The 20,710-nt window shown below is 46.6% G+C and overlaps 1 protein-coding gene and 1 long non-coding RNA gene across 20 annotated transcripts in view; one reads left to right on the forward strand and one right to left on the reverse strand.

Moving 5' to 3' along the window:
- The window catches only part of FBRSL1 (fibrosin like 1), a 507,770-nt gene that overhangs the window by 427,543 nt on the left and 59,517 nt on the right, over positions 1-20,710 (forward strand). The gene's annotated exons all lie outside the window — the stretch shown is intronic.
- LOC113970447 lies at positions 177-3,507 on the reverse strand. The gene is made up of 2 exons (XR_003535179.1): positions 3,236-3,507; positions 177-2,735 (listed from the first exon to the last, which is right to left on the reverse strand). It is a non-coding gene; the product is annotated as an uncharacterized LOC113970447 (long non-coding RNA).

Genomic DNA, 20,710 nt, shown 5'->3' on the forward strand with positions numbered 1-20,710 from the left:
GTTCAGAACAGGACTCTTGGCTCCACTGGAGCCCCTGTGCTGTTGATGGATTTTTCACTTCGATTGCCTTTCCGAGGGTTTTCCCCCTCCTTCCTATTTTTCTTACACTGCATTACACTTAATCGGGCTGCAGGAGTCCTTCCAGTAGTCTCTCCAGTATTAAAAATCACACAATGTGCCTGAATAAAGGCAGTTTATTTAGGAAATGCCAACCAGGTTGGGGGGAAAGGGGCTTGTTTTTTCTCTGTGTGGTTTTTCTTTTTTTTTTGTTTTATAAGCACAGTGTGGCTTCGTGTAATGTCTCCAATTACCGTGAACGTCCCCTCCCTCTCCAGGTCTAGAGTGATGAGGTTCCCTAATTACTGTCATTTGAGCAAGAGGTTGAGGAGGAGAGGATTTCTTTTCCTCATACAGGGCTTGTGGGGTGGGCTGAAGCTTGCAGATGGTGTTACCACTACGTCTGTGTAAGGAACGTGGAATGCTCCAAACAGAGTTTCTCAGTGATGAAATGAAAACTGTCAAACCTGTATCTAGCTGTAAACCCTCTCATAAGATAGAGCTAAGCCATAAAGATCATCAGTGGGGGCGAGGTTTGAAAGGGAAGGAGGTAATTCACTGATAAATTAATCACCAAGTTCAGTCTGTCCTCCCCCACTTGTCACGGAAGGAGGATGTCAAGGAGTTAATCACAATAAAGGAGTCAACAGTAACACGACTCAGAGGCAGAGGAGCCCTCTGGAATCTTGTTCCCCTTCTATTCCCCTCCATGTCTGATCTCATCCAGCTCCGCCTGATGCCGTTTGCAGCGAGGAGCCCCATCTCCAGGGTCACCAGGAGCCGTGCCAGCTCTGTCTGCATGGCTTCACTGCTGGCAGCACAGGCAGGGAAATGGGAAGGCCTGCTCTTCTGGGAGGCTGGGAGACCACAGGCCAGGGCTTAGGAGAAAGGGATTGCTCCTCCTCCACCACGGGCAGGAGCCTTTCTCGTGGCCGTGCCGAACCGGGCCGTGTGCTCCATGGTCAGGCTGTGCTCTCCCACTGCATTGATGGGATTTACTGCATGTCCTCCTGGGAGCTGAGCTGTAGGGAGTGAACTGGGCTGGAGGAAAGGTGCTGGCAGAGGTGCTTTCTTAAATAAATTTAAGATCTAGGAAGCAGCTTGTGCAAACACTTGTTTGCAGCGAGCGTGTTGCATGGGAAGTTGAAAGAAGTGAAAGTGGTTTTGTGTACTTTCTAAATGTCACAGATTTGGATCAGCTTTTAAACATTGAAAAGCTCCCTACAGCTTACCTCTTTGTAGTTCCCCAAATTTGTATTCATCATCTGTTCCCCAGAAAGATCTGGTGAAAAGATTTTGTTCAGGTGACTACACATCTTGCTGCAGAAAAAACTGTGTGATGAAACCATGCTCCTCTTTGCTGAAATACGTGATACAACCAGCACAAAAGTGGATCTGAAGCTTCTAAAATCATTTCAGAGGGAAGGCATAAACAGGTTTTTCCCTGAATGCAGCCAACCAGAGCAAAACCAAGACTAGAGAGTTCAAGGTTGGCATGGACTGCCAAATCAGGACCACCCTTTATCCCCTCAAACCCTGGTGAATGGGAAAAAGTCATGAGTCTGGAGAGAATGTCCTTGCAGATCCAACTCAGTGAGGTTGCTTTGCTCCTGTGATGCTGTTGAATCTGCTGATTTCCAGAGAAGAGTGGGCTGCTCATGGAGCTCAGGGGCTCTTGTCCATGCAGAGACAAAGGAAATTCTTAAGCCGAGCTGTACAGCATCTGTTACAGTCCATTTTTCTGGAGGATGTTGTAGCACTTACTGTGCTTTTTGAACAGCAGGGAGAACACAAGACAGACTGGAGGATAGGATGGAGACCACTTTAATGTAACAGCATTGGAAAGAGCAGGGTAGGAGACAATGTGAATCACAGCATCTTTTGTTATTTTTTTTTAGCTGCAGCAACTGAGTGTCTGGATGCTTTTGCCCTTTCATCATTCAGAACAAAACATATTAGCGAGTCCAGGTTATGCTCCTTTTGCTGGTGGTTCTTATTAGCTTGTTAATGATCTTGCTAAGGTTTTAAGTGCCTACAAATGTGAGTTCAGGGATAACTCGAGTTCAGGGCAGCCGTCCTTGGCAGGGTGTCCTGATTTCTCCTATGAAAATCTTCCATGTTTTGTTCTCTTCCAGCCCCTGTTAACTTGTCATTATAAACTGAGGAAAAAAATCACTGGCACTGTGTTGCCTTATGGATATTGCTCTTCCCTGAACCTGCCTTCAGTGCTCTTTCCAAGGGAGCTTGTCTGTCTGGCAGTTGACAGCTTCTGGGTGGCTCTGGTGGTTTTTCTTCCTCTGTTTTATTATTCAAGCACTTTTGGCTTTGCTGCTTTTTGTCAGTGCGTTCCTGTGCTGTGCTCAAGTTGCCTGAGCTGTTTGGTTTTCTCCCGTTTGCTTTGCTGCTGCTGTGGGGACGAGAAGCTGCAGCTCTGCAGGGTAAGGTCGGGTGCAGAGTAACCCACAAACAAGCCACAGTGGCAGCCCAGGAGATGCAGAAAGGTGGTGAAATTAGGGTAAAATACAAGTCAGCGACTGTTTTAGAAGAGGCTACGTGACTGACCCTTCCTTCATTCACTCTCTTAGGTTTTTCTCACCCAAAGATCCTGTCCTCCATCCTTTTCTTCCTCTTCCCCTCCTGTAGCTGGGGTACACTGAAGTGTCAGTTTTCCTTTGCTCCTGTGCCTCAGGTTGTGTAAACAGAGAAAAACAAGTTTCGATCAGCAAAGAGAGATGGGGTTTATGTGTGATTTTAAGAAGGGGATTTTTTTTTTTTATTCATGCTAAAATGTTGAGGGGAATTACGCTAACACCAGCCACAGCTTAAACACAGGACTTGCTGCCACAGTTTCAGAGCGGTGTGAACGTAGTCAGCTAAAACACTGTTCTGGCTGGGGAGTTTCTGAGGGGGCTGGATTGAGCCCCGTGTCCTGAGCACAAGGTATTTTCAAGTGTCAACGTGTCTCTCCCATCAGGAATGAGAACCAACAAAAATAGATGGGGGAAAGAGGGCAATACGTTTTTCTAACAGTAAAACCACGGAAGCATCTCTGGAGATGTGTGCCCATCCAGCATCACATCCACATCCCTGGCTTAGGGAGCTGTGGAGGAATTCTGAGGGGGGGCTGCAGGGAGGGGGGGGGGGGGGGGGGGGGGGGGGAGAGAGCGGGAGAATAAACCTTTGCCGCTCTAAGAAATCCTGAAAATGTCCATCAGAAACGCAGCGAGGATTCGGAGGCTTGCTGGAAGCGTTCCAGTATCGGAGTCTTTGTCTCCATCCATCACAGGCACTGCAATCTTTGTGCCCCCAGCTTCAAACAAGGGCTTCACGCTGTCCTTGCAATCTGCCTTTATGCAGCGGAGTGTGGAGGCTTCTAATTACGAGGCCGAGCGGCGCGGCGGGTGGGGAGCCGTGCTGAGCCCCACAGCCGCTACCTGATTATCCGTTGCCGAGGTCGTTAGAAGGGTTACTCCTGAGTTTAAGCCCGCTCCGCAAGACCCCTAATTATATGCTGCTCTGCAAGTTGCATTAAAAAAGAAATTGTTGAAAAGACAAAGGACAGAATAACATTTCCTCCCTCGTCTTCCCCCCCTCCCCACCCGCAGCACACACAGACACACTCCCCCACCTCTCCCCGCTGGGCCCAGAGCTACTTCTCACGCTTGAGTTGGTGCAAGCTCTGATAAAGCCATTGAAAGATGCAGCGGGGAGACAGAGCGCTCCCAGGGACAGAGGGAAGCAGAGGAGGAAGCCGAAGTGAAATGACCCCCTCCCAGGTAGATACAGCCAGGCGCCGCTTGCTGAAGGAGTTGTCCCACAGAGCAGAATTAGAGAAGAGATTAACCGTCCTTTATTGTTTTGTTTCACTTCCTAGGGAGCAGTGTAATGTGGTTTCTTCCATCGTGAAAAACCTGCTTCATCTGGAGCTCCGGGAAGCCTGAATCACTATAGATAAGACATTCAAAGTGCAGTATCCCTTGCACATGCTGCCAGTTCTCATTTTAATCTCCCCAGACATCAAAAAAATTAAAATGTAAAATTCTAAGCTGTGCAGCTGAGTGACGTGAAGGCTGCATTCGCTGCAGTGCAGTTTCCAAATCTGGGACATGCACACATGTGTCCATCCCTGTCAGAGATAACGGGTTTATGTGTGCTCTCCACGAGCCCATGAAGTGTACCACTAGCAGAGATAGGGAATTGAATGGGTTCTTCATTACCACACGTCTGGACTACTAATGAAACTGAACCCAGGTTGATAACAGGAGCACTAAATATTTCCAGCACTTCTTGGTGCGATGGCAACATTTTCAATTTGCAGTGGAGATTATTACAGCACCAAGGGCAGCGGTTTTTTCAAGATTGCTGTTTCAAGGGTGGATGTTTTTATTGCTCTTTGCATTCCAGTAGTACCTGAAAGCCTGAGTGACAGACCAGGGTTTCACCACACTGGGTGCTGTACAAACATGGAGGGGGGAAAAAGGGATTCTGTGCTGCAGATCGGGGTTTTTTGAAATGTGGCTGTGGAGTTTTTTCATGGCTTTTGTAGCCATAGAGAAACTCATATTTGAACAGAAATTTCAAAGTCAAAATGTCAAGGTTTGAGTCACTTCTGCACTGGAGTGCCTTGCCAACTCTGTCATGTTATGCTCTGCTGTAATCTGTGAGCTTTAAACCTTGCTCAGTCTCTTGAACATCTCGGTTGCAGTGCTCTGTTGTATGCTTCTTATTTCTTACTAGTTTGCCTTCGTTGTACTCTGATGTGTAGCACTGGATTTGCTGCCCACCCAAGGCACTAACAGCAGGGAAACTCCTGCTCCTCCTGTCTAATGTGATTTTCATGTTTTTCCCCTCCTATGTTTTCATGTATTCAGTTTGTGTGGTGAGGAGGGTACCTGCAGCAATCTTTGGGGCTCTGCTCAGCGTGGCTGAAGAGAGCAGTGATGCAGCCACACTGGCAGCACAACACATTATTCCTGTGCATTTGTTGTCATTCCCTCCAAATGCACTGGCTTGAGCACCAGGAGGGGAGTTGAATCTGCTTCTCTCTTGGTCACCCTGTGCTCACCCACGTTGGTCCCTCCACAACAAGATCCCAAACCACTGATGGATCACTCTCTCCCCTTGTGTGTGTGTTTAATGTGAACTCATAAGCCTCTTTCTCTGGGTAAGGTGAAATAATCCCAAACCTTGAATCCAGTAGCCCCAGTTTTTTTCTGTGCATCAGCTTGATGTACCCATTTGCTTTCTCATGTCCTGCTTTTCACTGCTGCCTCTTGAAAGATGTCTTAGGTGTGGTTACTGTGGGGCATCATTCCTGGCTACCTACCCAAGAGCAGGTTGAAGATGGCCCTTATCCCACTTGCAGTTTTATATGACTTTCATGTTTTGGCAAGATGGCACAACAAAGATATCAGCTGCCTTAAAATCACCGTAGAGAGCAAAATCTTTGTTTCTGATGGCATTTGGAGATCTTCCAGTCATGCCTCATGTTTTCGTGACATCTGTGCCTTAAGATAGTTCAAAATCTCTTTGATTTAAAAATGTCATCTTGCTTGAGCTGGGGTTGTAACCTTGTCTTGAGCCCAGGTGCAGGAGTGCTGATGCTTTCCTTGTGCCTCACACCCTTGGGTTAGCGAGAGTCCCTCGTTGGCTCTTCAGGTTTTGTTCTGTGATATCTCCCTGCTTTAAAAGGTGCAAAGAGCCATCACGGTGTTTTCATGCATGGTTTGGCAGTTGCTTCAACCCCAAAGTCCCCAGAGTCTGCAAGTTGAGTCATTTTTCTGCTGGCAGAGTTGTGCAGGAGGTTTGCCTCAGGAGAGGGCAGACAGTCTTGAGGCTTTGGTCATGCAGTGTTGAACAGTCTCCAGAGTGAGTGTCTTGCTCATTTTGTCAGTTCGAAGTAAAAGAATTTGAAATCTAGAAGTGGTGAAGATGAAAGTGAATTTGGTTGTAGCACTTTTCAAACCCCTGGACACAGGCAAGACAATGAAGCAGGAGCACGTTCAGCCCCAGCTCACCCAGCCAGTGTTTGACACCATAACCCATTTCACTGAGCTCATAAACATGGGCATGAGCCACTGCTGCTTTTGGGAGACAGCACTGGGACTTCCACTGGGATATCTGCCAAGGAGGGGGTAGAAGGGATGTGACACTGATGTCTCTCTTGAACCAGGACACCTTTCATGTGATCATTTTCCCTTTCTCAGAGTCAAAACTGTCTATATTCTTACCTCTTGTCCCAGAAATCTGGCTCTCTGGTTTGGAGGCTGACTAGATACCAACTCAGACAAGCCAGATATGGCTCAAAGACTTCTAAATTGGGAAAGGATGGCTTAGTATTTGTTATATGCTTGTCTTTCCGTTGTGTGGAGATGTTTTTTGGGTTTCTAAACAAATAAGCACTGGCTGAGATCAGGTATACGTTTGTACTAGTGGAAGTGAACCAGGAGTGCTTTGATAGGGCTGCATTTATTTATTAATTACTTTACTATTGCAAAGAGTAGATCTCCTGGCTGTAGCCCAGGTGGATCTGAAATATCCACCACAAAACACTGCAGTAGCAATGCAAAAGAAGTGTGCTTGGGTTTCCACGAGGTGATGATAAAAGGTGTGCTGGGCTGATGCAAGCCCTGGCCCTGCAGCTGGTGGTGATACGTGGTGACCTCCCACTGCAGCTTCCCAAACAGTTGTGAATTTTTCTGTTTGCAAAACTCATAACAAATCTCTTCCACTCTTGTAAAGCTAAAGAAAACGTTTATATTGGAAATAAGGGATGAGCAGGTGGAAGAAAGTGAGGTCTTTAGTACAGGCCCTGAGCTTTACTGAAAGAAAAAGAGTGAAGTCGTGGGGTCAGTGATCATGACTCAGAGTCGAAAGGTTATGGGTGAAAAAGAAGTGGAAAAAAAAATGGACTGTAACCAGCCCTGTATGTGGAAGGTTTTTCTTGCTAACATTTCATCAGTTGATCTCCCAGAACGCTGGTGTGGATCAGTTCAGCAGAGGTTAAAACCCAACACCACTGGGGTGTTTCGAGAGCCCCCGTGCAAACGGAGCAGTGTTAAATCCCAACCTCGCAAAGATGTTTGGAAACCAAAGATGTTTGGAAAGCAGCAGAGCGGGTGGCTGGGAGATTAACTCTGCACGGGGACACTTTGGAGAGCCAGAGCCACAATGGCAGTTTCAGTGCCAGCTTTGTCCCCGCTGCCAGAAGGGACTTTGTCAGGGGAGTCCTTTGCCATGGCACTGCTCCCCCAGCTGCTGGAACAATTGCTCAAGACCACTGGCAGTCAGCATGATTAAAGCAGCCTTCAGGCAGCTTTCTTTTACATGGGCAGCTCTCCAGGTCCAGGGATTGGCTCGGCCTGGGAGGATGCAAAAGGAAGTTTGCCATATTGAACCCTTCCGCGCTACATCTCTTCTTCGTCTGCCTTTAAGGGTCAGGCCTGGCTCTGTGGTTATCTCTAGTCACCCCAGGTTGCAGTCCATTAAATGCTCCCAGTACCTCTGGGTATTGACTGATGTGACAAGATAGATATTTTTTTCTTACTGCATAAAGGGGTCGTTTAATTGTATTAATTATCTCATTTATGGCCAGACGAACCAGGATTTTAGCTGTATGAATTAATAATACAAACCAGGAGCACCCTTAAAACTTAAACCCCTTTCCTTTCTCCCAAGCTGTGCAGCAGCTGTTAGATCACATTTGCAAACCATAACTAATGTGACTGCTGATAATGGAGTTACCAGTTTTGTGTCAGGATAGAACTGCAGGAACCAAACAAGGCTGTTTGCTGTGCTTCAGTTTTTTCCTTAGGCCAGGTACAGCCTTCCCTTTGCCTTTGTATTTTTACGAAGGAGAGCTAGGAGGTATGTTTACCAAAATGGATTTCTGTCCCAATGGGAATGGCCTTCTTTTGCTTCCCTGCTTTTTATATGTGCGTATGTAAATATATGTAAATGTATACAGGGGCTTGGATTTACCCTCTTCGTCTCCCCCTCCCATGTATAATGTATGTGTTAAACACGTAATCATTAATCAACTTTGTGGGGAGTGGAGACAAGAAGGGCTCTTTGATGATAGATGTATACTTGTGACTGTGCTTGTATGCCTGTTTATTAGGCAGCACAGTGCTATCAAAAGAAACTCCAGGTCCCCAAGGATAAGAAACAGCATAGGGAACAAATGAAGAGGAAAAAAAATCCAACCCCTCTTACTGTAAAACCCTCTGTCTTCTGCCATCTGTCTCCTTTTTTGGAGTGAAATAAATTGGGGAGAGATCTTTGAATGAGGTGCTTATTTGTAATGCACAGAAACATTTATGTAGAGCAGAAGCAAAGTTGTGGTTAACGTTGCCTCTGATGGCTGGGAGTGTTGGGGGCAGGATGACATTATTTCTTTTGTCTGTACATGCTGGAAGTGGTTTAGAGAAAAAAAGCCTTCGGGATATCGTGCACAAGCACAACTATTTCTAAGGTTTTAATATCATGTTTGATGTTATGGAAGGCACAAATTAAAGGTGGTCATTGCCCTGAAGTGTTCGTAATAAAGACAACAAAACACACAGTGGTTCTTTGTGCATACCCAGCTCAGAACATGCTTCAGGCTGCTCTGTGTTGCTGGAGGAGGACTTGGGGCTCTGGAATTACTTGTCTGGAGATTAAGGTAGAGGCAGAGGGATCAGCTTTGTTGAATTTCTCTTCCCGTGAGATACAGCAGTAAGTCTTGGGACCTGAAAGCTTGGATTGGGCATAGAAAACCAGACAGTTCCTTGGGAGATCAGTCAGGGATCTCAGTCAGTCTGGCAGAGTTGTGCATATGGCCTTGCACAAAATTGTGTTGTCCAAAATAACAAAGTTGGAACAGACATGTTCCGGGGGGAAGATTAAAAATCCAAAGTTTTCAAGTGTCTTAGATTATATTTTGCTGCTCTTACTTAGCTTGTGCTCACAGGTGCCTATTTTGAGAAATATCTAGTCAGAGAGATATTTTAAATGAGCTTAAAAAGTGGCTTTGGCTCATTGGGTATAGAACTGCTGCACCTTTTGCTTTGTGTTCTTGCAGAGCTGGGCAGGAGACCCCCAGGTCTGATTGGAACTGCTGAAGTGCGTAGGAAACAGCAGTCCCAGCTCCATGAGCCATCTGCTCCGAGTCCAGCCATCAGTCACCAGCCAGGGTGCAGGGGAAGGGCTTGTGAGTCTGTTAGTGGAGAGCAGCAGCAACAAGACCAGGAGGCAAACAGGGAAGAAAAATCCCATTTTCTGCGGTCTGCCCGATGTAGAGAAGCTGATGGATTGGCTGCAGCATGTTGGGTTTGTCAAGGTGTATCTGCTATTGGTTTAGGAAAGGAAAAAAATAATTAAAACCCCAGGAAGGGTATACCCAGCAAAAGATATATACTTTTCCTTTGGACTAACCTAGGCTGTGTATACAATAAGACAGCAGCTTCATCCACTTTGGCTATTTCTCTTTACTTTCTATTTATTTCCTCCTCCAATTTGCCAGAGTCAGCACTTCCAGATTGTTTTACAGATGAGCTGAAAGCCACAGAAATTCAGAGCCTCATCAGAATTCTCCTGAACCTGACTGTTCGGGTCTGTGGTTTTGGTCTTGGAGGCCTTTCCACCATTTTATTTTTCACAGAAGGAACAAGCAAGGCGATGGTTTAGGAAAGTGCTTTGGTGAGATTAAGCACATCCATCCCTGGTGCTGAGCGTTTGATCAAGTGCTTTTCTGAATGCACTTCCTAGAAAATTGATGTCCCTTCCACTGCTCTCGCTAAGCTAATCGGGAGATGCTGAGGTCTGATCAGAGCCTTCTGTGCATTTTCCAGATAGTGTCTTTGGAGGATCATTACACACATCCCTCTGCAGAGAGTACAAGGAGATTGTCACCAGGAAGGTGTTAGTCACTGTGTATTAACATGCAGGATTATTCTGCCTCTTTCTTCACCGTAAGCTTTTCATCTCCTTACTGAGCAGGCACAGTCACATCAGGGCTAAAGTCACAAAGGTTTCTTATAACACTACATTTGTGACTCCAAGAAATAAATGCCAGTGAAATGAGCTGGTAGCTGATGTGGGACTTTTGAAGAGAGGCAGGAAAAGGGCAGTGGCCTCAGCCCTTGCCACAAAGAGTCCAAAGGGAGAAGAGCCAGGAGCAAGCCAGGGGAGCCCAGCACTCGGCTCCCAGAGGTGCAGTCGTCCTCCAGGACGTAGAATTATTGATGCCTTGGGAAGTGAGCACGTAGTTAGCCAAAGAGAGGTGAAGTACAGCTCTTCCAAAAGCATCTCCTGTGCAAAGCTGGTGGTTGAACACACAGCAGTGGTGTTCCCCCTCCAGCTGGGCAGCTTTCCTCTGCCCAGAGCCAGGGCCCTTGGGCAGGTCACATGTGTGGCTGTGCTGGAAACTCCAGTTGGTGGCTGAGCATGGCAGGCGTTGGCCAGTGACTCAGAAAACATCCCCCCCGAGACATCACCACAAAGGGAGAGGAGCAAAGCCACATCAGCAGTGCTCTGCACATTCACAGGTTCGTGAGCAAACACAGCAGAGACTTTCAGAACACAGAACCTCTGGCAGACATCTGCCATTCACTGTGAGCAAACAGAACTTCATGGGCAAAATCCTATTGGTATATATGGAAAATAAACCTGGTAATTGCCCTGCAATTATGCCTTATCATAACAACTGCTGTTAGATGGCCCGTCCTGCTGCAGCACACCACCTTCCCAGTACGAGTCACACATTTACACTTCAGCCTTCCATCCTTCTTGAGACGTGCCAGACTCCAAACGGAGCAGAACCATGTTTTTGTTGGAAATAGCTGGTTACTGATAGGAGCCAGTTACTGGGAGATGTTTCTTATAGTTTGTGGGTGAGGAAATGGGCTGATTTTGTGGTCAGCAGTTGGCATGGTATGTATTTGACTGCTTTAATAGTTTTTGCAACCCCACCCAGATACTCACTGTAGTACAAAAGGAATAAATCTGGAAGGGCTGCATGGGTGTAGCTGATCACATATTCACCCTATTGGCTTCAGCTGGCTTGTTGAGTTCCTGTACCCAGAACACTGGGAACACAGAGCTTTTTGAAATAAAACTAGCTGTTCCCTACGTCAGATCAGTTCATGTCTGTACAGATGGTTTCTCAACTGGAATTGCCAGTAACATCATTGGCAAAGGCTCTGAATGACATTTTTTGTTCATTTGGGTTTGGGGGGATTTTTTTGTTTTGTCTCTCTGATTGCATTCATAAAGGAAAAATTGCAAAGAAAAGAGCCAAAGGAAAGTCAAGAGGCATTGTACAAGAAGGAAAAGATTGTAGCAGGGAGGCATAATGTGTTGGAAGTGAAAGACCATTCCCGTCTATTGGGGATTTTCTCAGGAATGTGAATGTACACATCCACCAGAAGAATGGGAAAAGAAGGGCTGACACTTTGTGGGGTTCAGACAAAAGAATATAGATCCTTTTCCCTTCACATCAAGTGGTCCATGGAAATTAAATTGTCCTCTCAATGCAGGGGGGAGTTCCTGTCCAGAATGGATCACAGCATGGTGGTGACTGTAAAGAGGTTTTCTCTTCTACTACCTTGCTCCACGGGGCATTTGCTTGAAGAGCATAATTAGGATATGCATCTGGAAAAACACACTGCCAGGCACAGATACAGTAACACACTGGAACTCAAGTGTATTTTAGCCTACTGCAGACAGAAAAACTAAGATGAGCAGCATCTAAACTGACTTCCCATGAACTTTCTCTCATTGTTTCTTCACACACTTTGGCCTGTGCACATACAAACCTCTTTCTGTAATGGAGAAAGCTGGGCTAATTAAATGCCATGAAAGAAATTCGATGTAAGAGGAAATTTGAAAAAGAGAATGAAGACCTGGCTGGTGAGGCCAGGAAAGCTTTTGGTGCTTTGGACAGGGGGCACAAGGAGGCTGGGTAGCTCTGTTGGCCCGGGGTTTATAGTGTGGCTGTCGGTGCCACAGCTGGTTTCTCAGAGCTGGGAGGTGGTGAAGGGAGTTTGTTGTTGGCCGAGTTCATCTCAGATTGGGGGGGTGGGGTGGCGAGATGCAGGAACTGAGAGTCTTTTAGTAATTTTGGAGACAAGGATGAGAAGATTGTTTGTGAAAGCAACTGGAATGGGGCATGGAAAAATCCAGGAAGGCTCTTTTACCCACGGGTGAAACTCTCTCTTTGGTTTGGACTGTAGCCAGTGGCACAGAGTAACAGAAACTTTTGAATTCGTGCATCTGCTGCTTGGCCAGTCCTGGCTGGAGACCGTCAGGGCAAATGGAGCTGCCTGTTCTGGAACCATTTTAGCTGGAATCAGCTCCCAGAAGATGGTTGTTAATAACTCACATCCCACCAGCCCTCTCCTCCTTCGCTCCACTCCCTAAAAACTGGGCTGAGAGGCTGTGCAGGAATTCAGGCTCTCCCGGGTAGGCCAGGAGCAAGGTGACAGGCCCTGGCTGGGGTCATCTGCTAAAGCCATTCCTGTTGTGCAGAGCAGCCTCAGCTGGGAGCACGGCCGTGCCTGAACGCTGGGCTGCCTTTTCTGCCTGTTTTAATGCTTTAAACAGGGCTGTGCATTCAGCAGTTATTTGTATAAGCCTTCTCCAGGCGTTTGAAAAAGACTTCTGTTTTCCAGAAAAGAGGAGGAAAAGAGGCCGGAAGGAACTACGTGGGGCAGAGCCGGGGCGAGCGATAGGGGAGCAGCCAAAACACAGGGGTTTGGCTGAGCCCGTGTGGGGGTGACTGTGGGCAGACACAGTGCTGCACGTAGACTTACTAGGGCTCCCCCACACCTGGTATTAAATCAGGAAAAAGCCTTCCACCTTCTGCTGCTGGGAGTTATGCTTTTTAGAGCCGAGTTCGACAGTTGTTATTGCAATTTTGTGGTGCTCTTTTGATTTACAGCTGTTTTTACGACCATTGAGGCAGCCACAAATCGAGGAAATCTCATAAAACAGAGAGTAAACGTCTCCTTCACAACCCAGGCAGAGTTTTGGCATCCGTGCTTATTCCATAGAGCAGGATGTGTAAACAATATTGTGTCCCCTGAGTGGCTGATATCAGTACAGTTAAGTGGTAACAGCTTGAAAAATGCATTTCTCGTATATTAGCGGTAAAACTCGAAATGGGCCCCCAGGCTAAAGTAAATTGGTGACATTTTGCAGCAGAAAGGGAAAAAAAAAAAAAAAAGGGCAAGGATTGGAAATGCAGAGCCCCAGCTTTGAAAGCAGTGGGACTGGAGCCAAAGTTGGATTTATCTGCATTATTGCAGTATGGAAATAAATGGATCCACCACACTTGTTGCAAAGCATATCTAATTGGAGAAGACAGATTATATGTTGGCTGAAAGTGGGGGACTGCCCCCTTCACCACCTTTTTATGCAGAAGATGAGGTCAGTTAATGCCATATTTAACCAAGGTGCAGCAGTGAGAGCTTCTTTCTTGACCTATTGTATAGCACAGGAGGAATGCTTGGTGACCCTTTCCTGTAAAAAGTAGGCGAGTGCACTTCACTGCCCTTGGACGAGTGAGGGATGGGAAACCAGATGCTTTGCAGATGTGAACCAGAGTCTTCCCTCCATATTTTTTCCTCTGTTTGTAGGGAAATTTATACTCTGTCCTGGTTCCCTTTTTTTAGGTGTTCCTAATCCTGTCTGATGGGTCTTTAAATCCTCATGCACCCTGCAGTGAGCTTTCTGTTAGAGTGAGGGTGTCTGTGTGTGGGAACAGAGCTGTGGGGAGCAGCTAATCCAGCAGAGACATCCTTTCCCTAAAATGTAGAAACACGAGACCTGAGAGAGAGAGGGAGAAGGGCTGATGGGCAGACTTGGTAATGAAGTTTAAAGAGTCAATCTGATAAACACCAGAGAGACAGCTGCTAAAATTTCCCCGTGTTTTGGGATTACCGCGTTCGTATTGTTTACCTGATGAATATTTGATGTTTCCTTCATGTATAGAGTTGCTGTTATCTCACTGGGGTGACAGGAGGTATCATTGCCCTGCTTACCCGTGGCTCTGCTGAACATCACACGTGGGGGTCCAGCCCAGCTCAGATTAATCTGGTGTCTGTTGGCAGGGAAGGGCTGTGAGAAGACCTTCCACAGCTGTTTGCTTCACAGAGCCTGGCAGGGACTCCTCCAATAAAAAAGCTGTCCTTCCTTTCCTGGACTAATACACAGCATCTCCTTGCCCAATGCTAATTAACCTAATGGATACTGTTAAAACTGGGCATCTGCAAGGGTTCCTAGACCAATAATCCAGGTGGTTTGGGAAATAGTTTTCTCATTGGATCAGGAAGGGGGGGGGAGGGCAGATGATCATTCATTTTTGTTTGATTCCGTTTCCCGGTGCTGTCTGAAAAGAGCTGGCCTGGAGATGTTCAGTTGGGCTGTGTGAGTGCTCTATTTCTGCAGTTTCCGTGGGCAAAATGGGAATGGCCCTTCCCCAGGATCACGCCCACACCCGGCGCTGTTGGTGGCAAAGCTGCAGTGAATGACATTTTCATCCAGAGGTTATTTGTTGAATTCTTTGCTGGTGTGTTGACAGAAAGCACTGGACAGGAGGTGGTTGCAGTGTTTGCTTATGAATGTCTTCGTGCTGGTAACATTTTTATTAAAGTTGTACCTTCTGGAGCCACGTTGCTGCATGGGAATCTCAGCTTACATACACAGTACACTTCAAAGGAAAAATCCAGCTGTGTGTCTCGGTCGCAAGGATTAAACTTGAAAACTTAAAATTAGAAGTGAATGTTGACAAATGCAGGCAGATGCCCAATTTGGTTTCCTTTAAAGATGTATTAGATTTTAAATCTCTCCAGTGTGGGTCCCCGTGGTCTTTATAATTATTTTGCTTTGTCCTGACACAAGCACAAAGCTGGAGGGCTGCAGCAGGTACTGGCACTGAGGTACAGGAGAGCAGTGCCTGAGCCATAGTCCAGTGGCAGGCAAATCCCCTAAATCACTGTGCTCTTACAGAGGCTCAAGTGCTTGGAGGGGGCAGCTCACACCACTGTAATATTCATCTTGTAATAAGAATGTCTCCTACACGTAATTCTGGAGGGATTGAACATTTCCCAGTAAACCTCTTAGCAAGGCTGCTGAATTACAAAGAGGAGATACTTCTTAGGTGGTGAAGCTCTGCAGGAGCTGCTCCTGCCTGCCAATGCTCCCACACCCGGGCACATCCTAACACTGCGTGGCAGATGCTGGTGGGCTCTTGGACCCATCCAAGAGCTCTCAGCCTCTTGGGATTTGCCTTCACGTTCAGTGTGAATGCATCCAGCACACTGCAACTCTGGGGGAAGCCAGGGATGTGTTTTGTGTCCAAACCAAGTAATTTTCTGCACAAAAGGGGAGCCCACTTCAGCAGCCCCGTCCTCCCGGGTTGCACAGCTGTGCAAGGAGTGGACCTGGGAAAGAACGGTGCTTTTGTGCAGCACAGTTATGTGTTTAACATAATAAATGTTTATTGTCCTCTGGAGCAAAGGAGCAATAGGCTAAATTATAGCCCGGGGAGGGAAAGCTAGAATCATGAGGTATAGGCTGTTAATTATCTTCTTTTTTTTTTTTTTTAGCTGTCATAACGTACTGGCGTTTTCTTGCAGCTCCCCCCTCCGCTGCTCCATTACCTCCATCACCACTATCTCTAAAATATCTGCTTCCCCTACCACTGCACCCTCCTCCTCTCTGGCCTCCTGCTCTTTCATTTGTAAGGCATCTCTGGCCTCCTGAGAGATTTGTGACTTCTCTCCCAGCAGCCGCTCACGGTGATAAAGGCCCTCAGACTGCCTCTCTCTGATTAATCAGCCCTCGTGCAGCCTCGATAGGGTGTTAATTTGTAAACTCAGTGGACAGGCAACCGTGATAAGCCTCCACAGCTGCTGTGTGTCTGCCGGGGGGGATGGGCAGATAAGGCTCCAGCCCTGGGATGCCGCCAAGAAATATTTTGGAGCGGTGAATTAGAGACAACAACAACAAAAGAGCCTTCTGCACAGGCACTCCTCTGAGGTTGCTGCGGGTAAGACAGCAAGTTTCAGTGGCAGTGGACAAGAGCTGCCTTCCTGATAAGCTCCCTGACCACCCCCCAGGCCCAGGAAAGGGCCGTGTCAGGATTGCATCCGTCACTGGGGAATTCTGTCAGGGGGATGTCCGTGTGCCATATGTCATGGTCCGGGCTGGGAGGACCATGCAACCTTCCCTGTGTCTCATGTATTTGCTGCAGTTAACCTGATGTTTTTCAGAGAATTTGATGCTGTCTGGTGTGACGTGTCACCTGCAAGAGAGAGGTGGACACTAAGGGTGTCCAGAACAGCATCAGTGTCAAATGATTTTGGAGTGTCCTCAAATGTTTGCTCTGTGATATGGTTCACAGGAAGGTCCATCCAGGGTCTGCTACATATCCAGTGTATGGATTAAGGAAGACAGCATTTCCCCTAAAGAGGAGACCATCCTGAGTGCTCTGGGGCCTCAGAGTATTGCAGTGCTCTGAGAAATAGCAGAGCTTGGGGGTTAAGCTGGGGAATACCCAGGCAGATTGGAGCAGGCTGCAGTGATGACAGGCATGTATTCTGTTTGCCTGCTCAAGGTGGTTGTGTCGAATGTTTCTAGTGTGCTCATGCATTTTTCCCTTTCTTATTGAATTGATTATGTTTTCTTCCAAAATTGGAAGGAGGAGATATTTCACTGAGTTTGTATCAGCACTTTGGTTTAGCTGAATCCTAATGGTTCTGCCATTGTTGGCCTCCCTAATTGTTCTAATATTATCTGACAACATGCAACAGACCATGGAAGCTGTTCCTTCCCTGTCTGCCAATGCAGGTTGTTATTCAGTTATTTTTGAACTGCAGCAATCCTCAGACAGACAGTGACCTTTTTATGAAATCAAATGTCTTGCAAAACCCTCTCGGTCTCTGAACTGTGATTTATAGCCATTTGTGTTGGAGAAAGCTGCAGGTGGGATTTGGGTGACACGTAATTGGTTAAAAGATAAAATAAAATGAAGGTTGCCCTGCTGGTACAGTGATGGCAGGAGCTACAGGAATGAATTGCTTGGCAGTGCAGAGCCTGGCCCTCCTCCTCCCGCCCTCCTCTGTCGCTTGCCAAGTCCTGTCTGGCAGGCCATTACAATGATAAATGCAGGTAGCTGGCAAAGACCACAGCTGAGAGTTTGTTCTAGCATGCCAAGCCCTGCTTGGCATTCCCAGTTGGTGCCAGCATTTGCACTCTTACTCAGTTTGACGGAAACCAGGACATGAGGTGTGAATTTATGTCCGCATCCTTCCAGGAGAGAGTTGGGATAATGAAATGCCAAGGCAGCCCTGGGAGCAGCAGAGTAATTTGGTAGGTACCAAACAACAGTCTGCCACCTGTCATTCCCAGCACAGTCCCTGCTCTCTCCCATCACTCTTCCTACCGTGCAGCCTTTGAATTATAAGAAGTTTTAGGCAGTTCTGCAAAGAGCACTCGCCATTCCGTTTGATTTAGTGCAAATAAAAAGCCGTAGCCCAGCCAAATAGATAGGCTGGCTAGATAGTTTCAAGCTGTAATGACAGTAATACAAACTACTCTGGTGGTATGTTCGCAGTGTTCCCAGCCTTTCCTGCTCATAGGTAGGTTTTCCCTTGCATTTTTAGCAAGAGCTAAAGCAGTAATCAAATCTGTGCTTGCCTAAGCCCGGTGTCTGGGCAATGGAAAAGTTTTGCATGTGGAAGTGCAGGCTGAAAAGCCTCTTTGGGAGGGGGATCAGCTCTCAGGGAAAGGCATGGGGGCTCTGATGTTCAAGATGTTTAAAAACAGACCACACAAAGCCTTTTTCCAAGTGTATCATGGAGAATTTTGTTTCCCTGACCGTGGTGTGCATCAGTTGGCCTTAACATCTCTGTCTCCAACCTACAGGGAGAGGTACAGCCTGATCCAGTGGCTCAGGACTGTCCTCTGGATCCCATTCATAGACCAGAACATCCAGGAGCATTCAAACTGTAGTAAAGGGAAATCAGTGCTGATTAGAGTGAAAAATAGCCAGGAGTGTAAAATCAAGGTGGATTTGATAGCTATTGGGAGCTGAGGTTTGAAGGAGGAATATACTTAGATAAGGACCAGGTGCTCCTTAATTTAAATTAGGACAGGCAGGCACACTAACATTAAGTAAGTATTTTGGCTGATTTAATGAGGGTCAGCTGGAAATGTTCTTTTCTGGTCAGTGACTCTGGAAGCAGCTGAGGGATCTTCTGCAGCTGTATTACCAGCCTTGGTGAGGTCCAGAAACTCTCCTGTTTCCTCCCTTCTCCTCCTTTACTGAATTTTTTTCAGTGCATGTACTTATTTATTTATTGGAGCTGAGCTGGGAAGGAGAGGGAGTTTGATCTTTTCCTTTGGGAGACAGCAACTGCTCCAAGGAAGATGAATCCTAAAGCATCACTAATGGAGAGGGTAAGAAAGGGAGAGCTCTGGGCTATAGCTGTTCTCTGGGGGCTGGAGGGATGGTTTGAGGAGAGAGGGAAGAGAGGTTAGCAGGCCTGTGCCCCGAGGCTCTGATGGCAGACGTGCCAGGGTCAGAGTCCCTCGGGTGTCAGTCCCCTTTTGTCAGGGGAAGATGCTCATCTAAGCAACGAGAAGCAGAGCACGGCAGGGCATGTTTGAGAATGGCTGTTGCTGTTTAATTTGGAGTAGTTTGTTCAATCCCACAACGGCTGTAAAACAATGAGGAACATGCTCAGGGTTCAAAATAGTGTTAATTTAAGCTTATCACTGTCTTGCCAAAAGGGAAGGTCCAAACCAAAAGGTCGGGCTTGCGGAGAGGCAACGAGCTTGGCTCCTCATTGCCCTGCACTGACTGAATCAGACTGGGCTGCATTTCCTTTGGTGCCTCCCAGTCCTCACCCACTTCGCCTCATGTTCCCTTTTCCATCGTGTAAAGTCAGTGTAATTCAGTGGTGAATTGGGACCAGTGATCTCTGCTTCTGGGCTCTCTATGGCCTGATTTAATCCTGTGTTCCCAGTCTTGTGCTGGCTTCTCAAAGGGGCTGTGGCATGTGTTGTGGTTATGTAAACTGCTGAGGTAAATAAGTGTTCTTGGAAGAAAAAGTGACAAGAGACAAGTGCATGGTGACAGGCCCTTCCAGGACCAGAGCAGCACTGGACTGTGTGCTAAACAAATGTGAATGGGAACCTAAACAAGTGTGTTGCTGTGTAGTCCAGTCCAAGAAACTTTTTGTTTCTAATGGACCTTCTGTAGAGTAAATTCTCATGGAATATATGGAAGACCCATCAATACATCTCACATAAGGCCTTGAATAATAACTGAACTAGGAGTATCTGTGGCATTTAAGGTGTTGCCATTTCAATAAGTAGTTGCCTGTTCGGGGTGATTTTGCTGCGTTTCACTGTGACATGTTATCATGTAACTAAAAGTACAACTGGTTTTTAGGATTGTTGCTAGAAAGATGGAGATCAATTCTTGATTAGAGAATATTGTTTGTTATTAGTCCTTGTTTGCCCTGGAGATCAACAGCCAGAATTTTGTAAGTGAACTCAACTATCCGCTGTAACCAGATTTTCAGAACAACCTGGTCACCATTTCAATATCTAAATGGCTTTTTGAGAATGCTTTGTACCCAGTAGCTCCATTCAGATTGGTGCCCCAAAGGCAGCTGCTGAGTGCTGAGCCCTCTTGAAAGCCCAGTCTATAAATTCTGTGTGAAGATAATCACAGTGTGGATTTGTAGAAGTCCTGTTCCCTCTTGCTTAATCCCTCACACAGCTGGGCTGTGCTGTGTCCCAGCCAGCCCTGTACCACAGAGCTGGATTTTCCTAGAAGGTTCACAAAAAGGTAGTTCATGTGCTGCTTATTCCAGCTTATTTTCCTGTGACGATGCATGAAATGACTGACTTGCAGGTCTGACTTTTCTTTTGTCTTCTTAATGGAGCTGTGATTTCCCCCCAGAAATAGTGCAGGTTTTGGAAAGACTATAGGTTCCCTTGAAACATCCCTTCACAATGCAAGCAGTGTTGCCCATGGGTTCCTTCTGTATTCTGAAATGTGTTGAGTACTTTCTTGGTCTTAAGGGGGATTTTTAGTTTGTTTTTTTGTGTGCATGTGTGTGATTTCCAGGCTCCTCTTGCACCTTTCCATATGTATCAATTTCCATTTCCTACAGAAGAATCACAACCCAAACAATACCTTCCTGTTTTAGTTATTGTTCTCATGTTACTGGATGAAGGGTCTGCTGTGAATGACTTGCAGAGTCAAATGGAAGCTGGTAAAGCAGGACTGAAGTGCTGAAATTCTCTGCTGGACAAGCAATCGAGTGGCATTGGAGTGATCAGTAAAAGCAGGGGGAGCAGATCAAAGGGAAGGATGAAAATTGATCCAGAATTGGTCTGTGCTTTATGCTGAAAGTTTCTGTGAGCATATCCAGCACTTCTAGTTTGAAAATCTCCCAGAGAAGGGTTTTCTTGTGAGCTTTTTAGCGCTTGCTAAGTTCAGTAACTGTGCAAACAGTCTCTCTTGAGGCTGGCTCTTGGCTGTCTAGAAGATAGGCAGCCATCCAGAAATGAAATTTAAACTGTATTTTACTGTCTCCTTTGCCTTCTGCCTGCCATACTAGACTCATTTGGAGGCAGTGCTTGGCTTTTGCCCTGG

The sequence above is a fragment of the Neopelma chrysocephalum genome, unplaced genomic scaffold, assembly GCF_003984885.1.
Source record: "Neopelma chrysocephalum unplaced genomic scaffold, ASM398488v2 Primary Assembly neopelma1_77, whole genome shotgun sequence".
Lineage (NCBI taxonomy): Eukaryota > Metazoa > Chordata > Aves > Passeriformes > Pipridae > Neopelma > Neopelma chrysocephalum.